A 15,525-nucleotide genomic window follows, 5' to 3' on the forward strand; every position below is an offset into this window, starting at 1 on the left:
TTAGGTAGGATTCGGACACAAAACACGTGTTGCGGGTTTGTAAACTGATAAGTGAAAGTCTTACTACTAGGTGTTTTTTGATTTTGAATACGTTATGTATTCTCATCAAGTATCGGGCAATTCTGTCACATAATTTTTTATAATTTTTATTCTCATTGCTTATTCATGTTTTGCTTAGTTTATTCCGTTTTTAACTTTCGATAATTTCAATAATCAATTCATTTTTATTTTATTTGATTTTTCATAGATTTCAAATTTGTAAACATCTATTATTCCAGACAATGAAATTCCTAATTCAGAACATATTTTATATTCATTAGAAACGATGAAATTCATTATAGAGAAACTCCTAATTCCAGAAAACAATTTTTGGAATTGAAAAAAAGGACTTCAAAGTGTGCCATTGTAGGTACACTCTGAATTAGAACAAACTGTCTTGTAGACAGTCTGCCTGTTTGATTTTATCTTGAAATACGAGTTAGAATATTTTATACTTTATTCGACGACGCAAAATATACTGCATTTGTATGCGTCGGTCGTAGCTTACAGACAATCAAATATGGATTTCGTATGTGACGATGAAGGATTTTATAAATCTCTTTCGAATTTTGTTAAACTCATATTGAAGTAGTTCAAGCATAGCGCTCCTACGTGTCACTGCCAAGGGGTTTTACATACGTTCACCCTTGGGAATTGGGTTGAACGAAGGAACTAGAGAAAAAACAATTTGATGAAAAAATTCCCAACCTTTCTTCGATATTTTTACCTGACAAGGTTGTTTGGCAGTCTGGGTAATCAGGTAAGTGAATAGTTTCCATTGGGAAACAATCTAAGAACTGTTAGGCATATTGAGAACAAAGTTGTGAGTGCAAATAAAAAAAAGTTTCAATGGTTTTTTATCATTTTTCTGCTTCTGTGTTACCTCCAAGGCCAGATTTGAAGTCCAAATACCAAATTGTCAGATTATCACCCAAATCAAAATCTTGCCGCTGGCTAAATAAGAAGCAATTGTCAGAATTTCCTCTGCAAAAAACTCACAATCTGTCGCATATAATACTGGTATCGACCAGGGAAATAATGATTTCTGACATATTCTAATATGAGAATTTGAATATTTCGAAATAAAATCTCGAAATATTCATCTCTCCCAACTACTTACATGTTAGGTTCTGATAAATGCCTGCCAGAAAACAACTACTTCCCGGCTAATACCACACCAGATATTAGATTATACCCGAGAGACATTTATGCAAGATACCGCATAGAGGTTAGTTTTACTGATATTTCTCGTTCACCCAGCAGAAGGACCTTGCTGAAATTATTCGAATAGATCACCTGCAGCCCGGTTTCGAGGTATTACCTCTCATCAGTGCAGGAAAGATCCGACCCAATCAGCGTTGTGTCTAGAATTCGATTTATTTCAAGGCGGCCTGACTGCATGTATTAAATCTTCTAATATGTTGTCGACTTTTTCTAGGCTGCATATAAGGAGTTGTACAACAAAGTTAAGAGAATTTTTCAAGTTCTCACAAGAGCCTGAAAATAGACTGGATGAGAGCGTAGTGACCACCAAAATGTAGAGAAACTATTTCGAAGGATTGAGGTGGATCTTACATGAGTGTATTAAGTAATGTTTTAGGCCAAATTCATTAAACTCAAAATTTCACTTGTAACGAAAAATGCGTTCTATTCACATGTTGGAAAAATACAATTTCGACATAAGACAATATTTCACAAAAATTGGCTGATTTTGTCAACAGGTTTCAAGAGATAAAGTAACATTTGAAGCCACAATAGCAGTACTTTCGCTTATTTTTAATACATTTAATTAGTGACATATAAATGGTGACATGACTAATGATATTGAAGAAGTACGATTAGAAACCTCAGCTGCAACAATCTTAAAAAAATGGCCATTCAGAATAGACGAATAAGTACCTACGTCATCCTTATTCAGTAGGGAAAAATTTATTGAATCAAATCAAACTTATATTATACCTTTAGGTGCCACACTGGCCAGAGAAACAAAAACCGCATTAATTTGAATTCAAATTGATCCTCTTAAGCTGAAAATGAAAAAATTATAATGTATTCGAGTTCTCTTAGTTGTCAAGATAGATATCTGTGGGTTTACTTGCGACAGGTGTCAGATCGGAACTCTCAAATGATCAAATCTAAAATTTCTTTACGTTGGCTTTTCCTATCTTTTGTATATCCTCGTATATATGCTTGCCATGGATTTGAGATGGATTACAGCATTCATTAGAAACAAAAAAAAGTTCTGAAATGATATTTTTTTGCATATGTAATCAAGGCCTGTTGCCTTGCAAAAAGACCTTTCAAATATTTACCTTGTATTTTTTATTTCTTTCTAGGAGTACATATCTCTTGAAGTTTAATTGTCGAGTTTTGGAAGAAAGTTTTGAAAATGGTGCTCTCTGCATTATAAAATGTTTAATGATTATCTTTCTTATTAGTCAGTGGGCTATGCTTGAAGACTGGCAGTAACCAAATCTAAAGAAACGAATTTCAAATGTTCAAGGCCGTCTCGCATATACCTACACAGTAGGTTGAATGAACTGACGCCTATCAGAAAACAACTATTTCCCTGGCTAATACCACGAAGGGCGTTGGATTATATCCGACAGGCGTCAGTGCAGCAATCTTCACAGAAAATTTCCTGCATAGCAATTGGCAATATAACTTATAGAGTCGACGTTGAATTTTGGAACGGCACACTTGCAGACCGGATTCGGGCTCATTAGCCCGAAACCGTGTGAAGATCTGCTACATTGTGAAGGAATTTCATACTGTTCATTTAAGTGATAACTCTTTATTGTTAGATTTTTGAAAACCGCAACATGTGTTTTGATATACAATAATAGCTTTCTCAAGCGTTTTCATACTGACTAAATTTTCCCCAATTTGTGCTTTATATAATAATAACTTCAATCTACATTACCTTCTATCTAGGTAATGACTAATGATTTCATCTGTGTTTAGGTGAAACTAATAATTTTACTTTAGTTTAGGTGAACACTAACTAAAAATTTGAAAATCATAAAAGAAAATTTCACCAACTTATCGAATGAAGATGTAATACACTAACTACCAATGTCCACATTGGAAAACAAATTCAGAAAAGGAAATGAATTCAATTCTATTTGATCATTTGATGTTCATTACCAAGATACAAATTGCTGGGAAAAACTAGACATTTTTAAAAATTTTGAAAAAAATTAAAATATTCATACTTGAGTAAGCTATGAACTGCCTTATAAAGTACTGTTCCTGAGTAGAGACGGCTGGATCCTCCTGGAGAAGGACATTTTAAGAGCAGATGTTGTTGGTTCACAGAGGGATGGTGTTTTCAGTCGCAGATCCAGGACAACCTGCCTAGGAACCTATGCGACTGTATTTTATACACTAGTCGATAAAAATATTCTCGGACTGTCAAATTGCCAAAAACGATTCTCATAAATAGGAAGACTTAACAGATTGTCTCTGGTCTGGATTCCTGGCCATACTGGCCATAGAGGCAATAGGGCTGCTGACTCCCTTGTAAAGGAGGGTGCTGCAAGCAGCTTCATTGGACTAGAACCTGTCATTGGCATCACTTTAGGCTTTGCCAAACAAACATTGAACACCTGGATGGCAAGAAGATTTATGGACTCCTGACAGAATCTTACAGGATTGATTCATTCCAAGGCGTTTATTTACCCTTCGAATCTTGATACCAGACAGTTGTTGGACTGCAGTAGTTTTTGCAGAAAGTTTTTGGCTTTCTACTACTTCATCTTGATACAAAAAAAAACAAGGATGAGGGAATCTTCCAAAGATAGAAAGGAAGTAATCAATTTGAAAATAAGTAACTCTATACATGGATGTGCAGATCATGCAAAGAAGTAACTTTCAGACACAAACTGAAAGAAAGTCCTCCTGAAACAGCTACTTTCATATAAACATTGAATTACACGATAGAAAAAAAATCTTTCGAAACAAATACTTCTATATGAACACTTAATTATACAGAAGATACTTATCTCTACTCAGTTTGTATTTCAAACATTCGTTGTGGATTAAAAATGAGATATCATTCACATGAGTTCTACTTTAAATGAATGGTAACAAATTGCACTTACATGGAACACTGTCATATCCACTGGTATACATCGATGGAGTAGTAGAAGGCCAAAAACTTTCCCAAAAATTAATCACTCCTGAAATATAACCCCTTTAATTCAAAGCTGCGTTTGTTTGGTCGAGTGTAAATATGTGTGAGCCACAATAAACCCTTACGGGTTGCGGTGGAGGGTCGAAAAGACCCACTCATTTTGGATATAACCTAAACTAACCTAAGCTATGACGACTCCAAAATATAAAATCGTAAGAATGAAAGGGGGCTTACAGAAAAGATTGCATGACATATTTTTTTGACCATACTTGCAATAGCATGAAGCTCATGAAGCCACGATGTTTTTCAGAGATTTGGAAGAAATGAGCTACTTACACAAGTAAGTTTATATCTTTGTTGCGGTATAAAACTTTTTGTTGTCGTCAAAAATTACAGCGAACCAATATTTTAAGAAACATCAGGACCGATGGAAAAAGTTTCCGAGAGTAAAATAAATGAAGAATGAGGGAGAGAGCGAGATAGTGAGGGAGATAAAGAAAGCAAGAAAGACATCGAGACATCGATATCGACTTGTTAAGAATAGAGAAGATGAAACGTTGAAAAAAAATCTATTGATTATCCATTAATCATAACCACATTTTTTTCCTTTCGGTGAGAAGAAGATGCGAATTTTTTATTCCTTTGTTTTCGTTTCATTGCATGGTCAATGACAACCCCTATTTTAATGACTCGAAGAACTGTCGAAGGTTTTGTCTTGACCGAAAGAATATATACCTAATTTGTCATCCATACTTAAGAGAATCTTCAACGAAATGCAAAGGACTGAAAACTGTATCTCTGATCCGAAGTCGCTATTATTATAATTTCCTCAAAAAATAATCCTCGATTGAAACATATCCATCCCTTTCCTCTGGAAACTGTGAAACATTTACTATGCGCGTTGTTTAGAGGAAATGCAATACTAATTACTTTCTTCTCAATTAATATATTAAGAAATGCTTTCTTTATTTGTTTATATTGGAAAGATGAGTAGTGTCCTTCAAGTTAATTGAATTCGTCTAATCGGTTTGAAAGCATTTCTTTGTATATATCGATACTGGTTTTTTTTCAGAACACTTGAGAATCAATTTACGTTTAGGAATTTCCAAGCACTCTCGATATTGGTATAACTTTATCAATTTATATTCACTCAACTCCTTTGATGTCGTTAAAAAAATAAAGATGTAATTACTCAGGAAAAATATGAAAAATATTTGCTTATTATATTTCCCTATTTTATTAATGTCAAGGTTTCATACTAGCAGACAATAAATAATAGACAACGGAGAAATGACGAGTTGCAGTTGTTTTGATATTGATAACAAATAAAACTTTGGCTGAATGTAGACGAAGAAAATAATAAATTATTTATGAAACAGTTGTGTTTGAAAGTATACAGTGAGGATCATTAAGATTGCAATAAATGTATTTTTTTTAATATTTGTTCAATCGATGTTTCAATACCGCAAAAAGTAACCATATTAGATGCTCTTAGAATGACTTCAAGTTGAACAGCATACATGTTACTTGTGATGCACTGTTTGGAACCTTTGGTGTAGTAATGAATATTACTGGAGTTTTTTCCCAACACCAAACCGTTATTTTAACACGGAAAATATGGATTACTCTCCCTACGATATATTTCATTAGTATTCTAAATCATTACCTAACCAAAGTAGTCACATCCCAATCATATCGGCACAATGTTTCCCAAATTGAAGCTCTCAGTATTATATTTTTTAGGTAACCATCAACTTTCTCTGTGTTGCAATGATATTTTATGGCATTTCAAGAAATATACATTATATACATATGATGATGTGCATGAGAAAAAAGTCTGTAGTGTAAGGTCTGCAAAACGAGGAGGATATCTGGCATCGGTAAAGGGTTCTAACCATTTGCTATGAAATTTTTTATTCAGTCATTGAAAAACGTCACTGTACTCATGTTAGAACAATACGTTGTGACGTTCTTTCAATGTTATGTGGTCCAAATACTCAATTTATTTGATGGTTCATGCTTAGGGGCTAGCTTCAGGTGAATTTCAATTGAATACCGTTTCAGTATAACAACTCGATTGAGCAATTACAAAAATTCTGTTTGTTACAAACTTAATGGACCATATTGTTTAAACAAAAATATATCAACAAAATGTTTTATATATTCCTCAATGTGGAATACAAAAGACAAAAATCTCTCGTAGGAAATCGGTACAACTTATAACGCCATTAAAGTCATCAAGAAGTTCAATTTGAAAATGTCTCAAGCGCCAACTACGCAAAATGAAGAAGGGCTTGTCCCTTTGACGGCGCGACAAAGGCTGTAGGTTTTTTTAAAACAAAGTTTGATTAAAACCGCAGCGGCAGGTAAATTATAATTTCTCTAATTTCATTTTGAAGTCTGGCTAGTCTTTGAACAGGAAATTCGTTGAAAGGATTTAGTAGCAAGGAGTTTTATTAATTTTCTACGTTACGAGAATTTTTGAATAGAAAAAGAAACGGTGTTTTAGGGATACTGGTGCTACTAATAGAAGAATATGGCTGGTCAATTTTTATTTTTAATAACATGTATGATATAAATTTATAACATCTTGTATTTGTCAATTTTGGGTTGGAGAGTAGGTGACAAAGGAAATGAGGTATCCCGAATGGATAAAGGAGATATGTGATATTTTTTATACCTGTTCGCAACTAATTACAGTACACTCCACAGCTGATGGCGAGCGATCGCACAGGTATAGACTATCCCAACTAAATTACTATTGGATTACGATAAACCCCTTGCCGGCCAGTGTCGAACCTCTAATTAGTTTTAATTAGGGTAGCAAATGGAACAAGACTTCTTTGTAATTTATTTTCATATTTCAATTAGTATTATAGGTTCATTAAAATGGTATATTATGATACACTTATTCAAAAATAAACTTCAGTCACTAACTCAATACAAATTTTCTTCATCTTCCCTGCTGCTTGTGTTTGTGCTGCTATCGTCATTTGAATTTATAATCACTGGATTTACCTCTGTTTGAACGTCTGCGAATGTTTCATGTTCCCAATATGTCCGCTCTATACCTACTACATGTCGGTAACGCTTTTGCCATACCTCGCAAGTGATTATATCAAACTCGTGCTCCGCCAGTTTTCTCACATCTTCCAACTTCACAGTAGCCCAAATGAGTTCAATGGGATTCAAATCCGGATGGTACGGTGGAAGTCGCCAAACGTTGTGCCCGTGTTCAAGTAGAACCTCATCAAATTACCTTGATCAACTCGTATAATTTGGGTTTGAGCATGTTAGGGGTGAACATAATGGTTTTTTCGGGCAGCCAGTTCACCATGTCAGTCTTCTTAGAATTTGTGTTGGAGGCTGGATCAATTTGAATATTCTGGTTTGCTCACGACTACCGAATTCACAGGTAATTTGGGATTAACTTATCTTGTAACCATTTACCATAATTTTCAGATTTCTTTTCTGAATGATAATCCCCGGATGTTGTGCCTGATTTAAATATAACCTGACAATTAGGTATAAAGCCCATGTCACCTCCTGCATGGACAATAATGAGTCTTGGTCCGTTCGCAATATTTTTGAATAACCCTTTGGTTGATTCATCCGTCCAGTTCTTGGAAGATGTGAGTCCACTATGGTATACTATGGTATGTTTCATCAAGAAACACAATTAGTCGCTGTTGGCTACGACGTACATCCTCGATCCTCAATGCTCCAATGTCCATTTGCTCCATTGTCATTTTCTTACTATTTTCAGTCCTTCTCCATTTGAAACATATTTTCTTCAAAATTCTACGAAGAGTTGTTATGGAAGTCATAATTACAAAACATCATTGATTTTGTGTTGGAACTCTTCCATCTTATGAGAGTAGTAAATAATCCGTCTAATATTGGAATACTCATACTTGGGTAAATCAGTTACTGGTGCTCTTCTTGGCCGCTTCTTTCTTGGGGTGGAAAAATTCACTTCTCCGTAATTTGCAGAAATTAATTGCTCCCCTTCTTTAATCACCCTTTCAATGGTTCTTATTCTTATAATTGAACCCTTTGAAAATTATTTCACGTGTCTGACTCTTGATGACTGGTTGTTTGTTAGGTGATGGTATTTTTTCAGAATCAACACAAATTATTCAGACAATGCCAAACGCCAACAGCATTGGAGGACAAGTAATAATACGTCTCTGTACAGATTATTTGTATGTCTTGCACGAGCTATAGTGGGGGTTACATTAAAAATGAGTTTGTGCGCATGGGGGTGGGATCGCCATCACGTTTGGCGCTTGCTGTATGAGATATTATATTTCTGGAGTTATTTTTTATGAATTGTTGTTATTAAGTTGATTTATATGCACGTAATTGTAATTCTTGAAGTTTACGAGTTGTTCATAGGAAATATTGGTTACAAATAAATGTGTCAACTCCCTATTAACTGCCTACCCCACAGATCAACCCTTTCTTAAATTGTATAATAGATCCAGAAATATTGTGAATTTCTGTGAAATGGACTATATTTCAATTCGGTTGTGTCATATTCGCAACAGAGCATTTGAAATATTTAATCTGGATACCAAGTTCTGTTGATTTACATGCAACGCATTCCGAAAATTTCAATAGAAAAAAAGGTATACGAGTCAACAGAAAGTGCTATATAGAACTCAAGAAGGCCACAGATAGACAAGTCCGATCTACAAACCACCAGCAGCATACTTGCCAACAACAAAGTCCAATCAGAACAACTTATTACAAGTGCGGACTGAGCAGGAAAGGGCACTAGTATCCTTACCACCCTTCAAAATTATGAATAGGGGTGAACATGGATCTCATCAGTCGATTGTTGCTGAGATTTCGGCCTATAACACTGAAAATGTCTGCCGCAGAAGCAGACGAAACGCTTGTTGCTACAACTTCTAGCCAACCAAGGCCGACAAGCCCGGAATTTGTTTTCTTCGATCGTAAATCCGGCCGTGAAAGCATATGTTCTTATATTAGCTGCAATAATTACAGAATTCCTTCATATTCAATAGCTTTTTCCCGAGTTGGGTATATAATATACTGGAATTACCCGCGTAGAACCCGATATCTGAATACAAATCAGCCTGTGTTACTGAAGTCGATTTGGTAGTTTATCACTTTACCAGTTACAGCTGACCTGTACCATTTTCCGGCTTTGTTGTGTTGTGTGTTGTGTTGGAATTTGTTTTCGATTTTTTCCATCGGTAGTGGCCAATAGGAATGAAGCCACTAAAGAAATAGACAATTATATTGATAATTGGAAACTTTTTCAAACAAGATACAAGTCAAACTTCGTTTTTGTTACAAAATTTTGAAAGCGCGAGAATCAGAAGAGGAAGCATGTTACTGTATTGTTTGCTTAGCACCATATTCAGCGAGCAGATCCGGAGAAAACTGTACTTCGTGTTAACAGCGAGTTCACGTGGTCTTAGCTACGTAATGTACTCTTAATGTACGTCTTAGCACTCTCAATGTTTATTTGATTTAAAAAATGTTTTCATTAGTTTATTTTGAATGCTTATTTGATTTAAAAAAGGTTTTCTTTTAGTTTATTCAGAATGCTAATTTTATTATCTACTAATGTTTATTTGATTTTGAAAATATCTTTCATCTACTTCATTTTCGAAGTTTATTCGTGTTTAGAAATGTTTTATCCTAGTTTATTCTAGAATTATTATCGTTTTTTGTAATTTTTTCAAATGTTCACCACTGGTCAAATGCTGAAGAATGTTTTAGATGTATTAAATTCTTGAAGACTGATTAATGTTGTCACGTGGTGCCATATTTATCAGTGAAATCAGTATCATTGACAAATAAAACATGTTTCATTAATATTTATTTTATTATTTGTGTGTGTTTTAACTGACCTCAAATCGCTGATACTGGGACGGTCGGAACAAATATATATATATATATATATATATATATATATATATATATATATATATATATATATATATATATATATATTAAATTTCATATATTTCTAAAAATAGTAACCCGGGAACCATAATGATACCGCCATATCGTAGCTAAAACATTACATCTGAATTTCACGTATCATAATCGTCACTTTGTTTATAAACAACAAAATTATAAACGATGAAAGCTAAATTGTTTCAACCATAACCAGTCTACCCTACTTTAAATTAATTAAACTTATACCTATGTCTTCATATTTTCATATACTCGTTTTACTTTTAATAATTATATTCGAAACTTCACTTGAAATGACTGCCACAAATCAAATCAATGTCAACAATTTCACAAACGTATTCAACATCATCAGATTGTAATTACTTTTTGTCGGCGACTCTTTATCATACTCAGCGAGTGTGACGTTTACCCATATGTTGTACTGCATCGAAAACATTTCCAATTTCTTGATTAATCAATCATCAAATAAACAATTCTTACTCTACCGTATCGCTAGACTCATTATGCACGTTCCATCCTATTTATGGAAAGGTATCGAGATATGCGTGTTTTTCTCTAGCTTTCCCACGGATAAACATGGATTTCGATACAAACCGCAAAAAGTCTACTCTACTTTTACTTTCGACATTCCGATATTTTTTAATGTAATTTCATTAGATACGACAGGAGCAGTGGCGGCAGAAGAATGGTAGAAACTGGTAGTATTTTGATTCTTGAAATATTACTGGTGGTTGTTTTAGAATTCACCAAATAGTCTTCATACTGCGGGTTGTTCTAGAAACTAAAACGAAAAATTGGCATGAATTTGTTACAAACAATGCAAACCACGACAAGTATAGTCGAAGTAAACGGTATTGTGCATAGTTAAAGCTGTCAGCGATCTCAAAGGCCAAAAAAATCAATACAGAGAAATAAAGCCGCTGCCAACTAGTCCACGTGGACTGTAGCCTTGGCGGTTCGTATTGGATGATTTCTACTAACCGAGTTTTATGATTGGCTGAAGAATAATAAAATTAAATTTGAAGTCATGTTACGGTGACGATTAGAATGTGAGGATTGTTATAAGAGTTCAGAGCGATCAGTTCCTGAACTGATCGCGATTTGAGTGTTGAAATTCGATATAGGTGCAGTTATAATTATTTAAAATTTTTGTTATCTGTTTAAAACGTGGCGTCCTTGGACAAGTACTAATAGTAATAACGAGTTTGATAACAACACAGACTTTTTCCTGTGTAGTGATTCCAATAGCGATGGTAAACAATGCAAAAAAGAGATACGAGTGGAAAAGATTCGGATGCATTTGAATATTGAAACACAGAGAGTATGGTTCAATGTATATAAGAATCTATAGGAATCTACAAGTTGCGAGGGAAACAAATTATTACAAGCAACATCAGATTTTACAGAAATTCCTTTCTCAACATCATCTAATAAAATCATTGATAAAAGCAATATTCGACTGTTACAAAATTAAGAAACTAGGATTTAGACTTTAAATAATGAACAAACGTCAAGCAGTTATGGAAAGCAGAAGAATATTGGAATTGCGCAACACATACTTAGAACAAATAACTAAGTATAGACAAGAACAACGGCAAATCTATTTATACGTAACTTGGTACCTATGACACTCACGACACACTTACGAAAGGGTGGACTGATGATTCGAGAATGTGTCCGCCTAACAAGCCTGCAAACAAATGATCGCAACTAATCATTGTGCATTGCGGGAAAGTAAAGGATGGGTTCCGAATTCTTTGAAATTATGTGAAAAAAATTGAGGACTGCAATATTGACTATCATAAGAACATGGAAGCTAATATTTTTGAGGAATGTTTTGAAAACACATTGATCCCAAATTTGGATGCGAATAGTGTAATAGATCTTGACAACGCTTCCTATCATTCGCGACAGCTCATCAAAGTACCGAATAAAAATTCGAGGAAAGATGAAATACGAAGTTTTTTAATGGATAACTTGAAGTTTTACAGACAGAATGACTTGAGAGTATTAATTGCTGAAATGGTCACATCATACTGAGACTTACCCCCTATTCTTGTGTTTTCAATCCCATCGAGAACAAAGAACTCTTTGTTCTCCAACCACATGGCTCTTACTGGTAATCCATAATTTCAATTTCGACATGGTCATTCTCACTAACACTTTTCCTTGAAGATGATAATAAGTTTTTATCGACATATTGGAATAACTTGTGTTATAAGAGTATACTTTCGTTCTGCTGATCACCCAAATATATTTTCCAAGTTTTGTTCTTAACTAGTCAGCAGAGACTGTCCTTCAACTATATATATATATATATATATATATATATATATATATATATATATATATATATATATATATATATATATATATATATATATATACTGGCTACTTAGCCTTCGTCAGTAACTTACTGCAGTCTGCAGTTTGCCCTCTTCCCTATGAGTGCTCGTCCAATAACTTATTTTCATCGTTAGTAGTTACGGTACAGCCAAGTGTAAAGGGCAACACTTGGTTGCGAAAAAGGGTCGAAAACAAACAAGCGAATTCACCATTAAGGGCCAACTGCGGTTTCGTGTCATCGTTGGAAGGCCTTGTGATTACAAGGACTAACTCCCAACTTCGTCACGGGTGCAGTTATAGCAACCTGCGTGACATCCGGGTCCAAGATAAATTGAACAAGAATGATGGGTATTGAGTGACATGGTATTATCGATGAAAAGGAATTATTGGACAAGCACTCATAGAAAAGCGGGCAAACCGCAGACACGTGTTTCTGACTATTTAGCCTCAAACTCAAAAAAATTATAAATATTTCTATTTTCTTCAATCTGTACTTTTGCGATTTGTGATACGTCACGAGAATGAAAGCAACTAAAGGCTGGCTTTCGACCGCAGGAGGTCAGGTGTCAATCTTGCTGAAGTGCCATTCAGCTTGAGGTTGAGGTCCACTCAGGAATGTGTGGGGGTGGATGGACGAGATCCCAGCTTCTGCACACAGTAACCGTGTAGGGAAGATTCTATCTTAGGGCTCTCAACCCCGAGGGGGGGACATGGAAAGGTGTACAAACAGTGTACAAAAATGCTATCATATTGCGAAACACGTGTCACGATTTTGTAAACTTCCGAATAGAAATGCCAAATTAAAGTATGTATTTTGAATACGGACCAATAATTTCAACGATGACTTCGTTTCCCAAAAATTTATTCTAATAGAGAATGAAAGCACGCCTTTTTTCAAATCGATGGCTGAAAACAACTCTTGGATCAGCATGAATTCATTGAAAAAAAATGTATCATCTACATGAAAATGCCATTACTGAAAAATGATAAATAAGTTTCAACCAGATCTATAACACAGTTGTGTTCCATATTTCATTATCTTTGAGGATCGTCCTGTAGATTACAACACGTGTCGCACCAGAGTCATTCTCTGATACGTATTACAATATCGAGCGTTTCTGAATGAATGGCCTTCCAATGTCGATGAAAATTTCATGAAGAATTCTGTTTCCTGAAAATATAACGTATTGATGCTTGATGTCACTGCAGAGTTGCAGAGTTTGAGAAATAAAGTATGATTGGCTCATCAATTTTTGCCCTCCAAAACAGAAATTGAAGCGAATCGAGAATCTGGTTATTCATAAAGTTTCATTCGGTGACAGATTGTGAAAGCTTTATAACCTTAATGGTGATATGTTTCAAGGGGATATCTTGGTGGATAGAAAATTCAATTTTTGTAGAAATTATTTCACTTTCAACAACAATGTTGAATTGGGATTATGGTATAATAAACTTGTGAGCATTATTTTTATTTTGAATAAATGTACGTTCTTCAAGACGTTGTTAGCCAGTGATGCCAATACAAACAGTGAATTTTTCAGAATACATTGGACGCTTTTGGATCTCATGTGGAGTACAATTTTGTTTGATCAAGTACCTATTCAACTAGAAATGGGCCTGATCGCTAAAGATGATTTTTCGATGAAATTTAGGGTCAGTTACCAACTGCTTCCCAAGTCACTGCGCAAAACTCGCCAATTTGTGGTCTGCGAAAGGCCGAGTTCTTGTGAGCGACGCGATATCGACTGCCTCAGATCCTCCTGCACACCCTCACAGACAGCGGCGATGTTTTTGGCAGATATTGCGTTGCGACGGATGGGTGTTGGTCGATCTATTATTGAACCAGTGGACTCACATTCATCCTCCACATTGTAGTCCTCTCGGTAGGCCGATTATGGCGATTACCTTCGTCGTCACAGGCAACGCAGACACTGATGGTGTCTGACACAGTAGCAGACGTAACGTTTCGTACTTTAGGTTTCATTCGATCACGGCCTACCAGTCCGGGTTTTGTACTCTTCAAAGCTTTAGAGATACGAATGGTGGAATGTGCGTCGAAAAGAGTATTGCAGTTCTGGTGTTCGAGAATAGTGCTTCTTTTGAGTTTATTCGACGCCAAAGGTTCCCGTTGTACTTTTCATTTGTTGACGTCGGTGGGGGGGGGGGGGGTAATCATCCTTATTACTCCTCCAGAAATCCATCCTTGCCTTGAAATTTTTATGTTCAGAAAGTTATTTTTTTCGGAAGGACAGAAAATTTGCAAAACATATCACTAAATGAAGTGATTCACTGAACTGTTAGGTTAATTATTTGAGATTGGGAAGTTTATTTCCAAACCAATTTACGTCAAAATTGTATACGTACATTCCCAGGTACATCCCCCAGGTTACGTACATTCGATAAGCAAATTTTTGATATTCTTATGTTGGTATACCCATTTCGAACATATGTTCACGGTTTTAGCTCTTTGGCATGTATAGTTTGTTGGTAAGAGGCATAAAAAGGTGTGTTTTGCGTGTTCGGTAATGTTCTGCTATCAAAAATTGATTCAAAGAATTTGCATCAGATTTTGTGTAAAAAATGGAATCAAGTGATCAAACATACTTGAAATGTTGACAGTGGCATACGGTGATTGCACTCTGAGTCAGAAAAATAGTTTCAACTGCTATAAACTTCCCACACAAGGTCGAGGAGATGCTTGCCCTGGACGGCGCAGCACTTCAACAGCCGATGAAAATGTTGTCACTATCAGAGAAGTTGCTAAGGATGTCGGCAATTTATTCTGAGATTTTGAGCATGAAGCGTTTGTCAGCGGAGTTCGTTCCAAAATTGCTGAATTTTGACCAAAAATACCGTCGAATGAGTTTCGCTCAGGAATTGTTGAGTGACGTCAATGGCCATCCAGATTTACTCAAAAAGGTCATAACTGGTGACGAATCACGGGTATAAGGTAATGACATCTTTTATGAGTATTTACCTGTTTGTATTGCAAATTTTTAATTTTGAATTTTGACATCGAAACCAAAGCCCAATCGTCACAACGGAAG

General features: G+C 35.2%; 1 protein-coding gene across 1 annotated transcript in view; it reads left to right on the forward strand.

Annotated features, from left to right (window-relative positions):
- The first annotated feature begins 602 nt into the window (after positions 1-602).
- Positions 603-15,525, forward strand: part of LOC111503773 (uncharacterized) — a 152,322-nt gene continuing 137,399 nt past the window's right edge. Inside the window, exon 1 of the mRNA XM_074178030.1 lies at positions 603-799. The gene's annotated coding sequence lies outside the window, so the exon portion shown is untranslated. The remainder of the gene's footprint in view (positions 800-15,525) is intronic.

Source organism: Leptinotarsa decemlineata, unplaced genomic scaffold (genome assembly GCF_025532065.1).
Source record: "Leptinotarsa decemlineata unplaced genomic scaffold, Ldec_3_MD MMD2_tig00003335_RagTag_RagTag, whole genome shotgun sequence".
Classification (NCBI taxonomy): domain Eukaryota; kingdom Metazoa; phylum Arthropoda; class Insecta; order Coleoptera; family Chrysomelidae; genus Leptinotarsa; species Leptinotarsa decemlineata.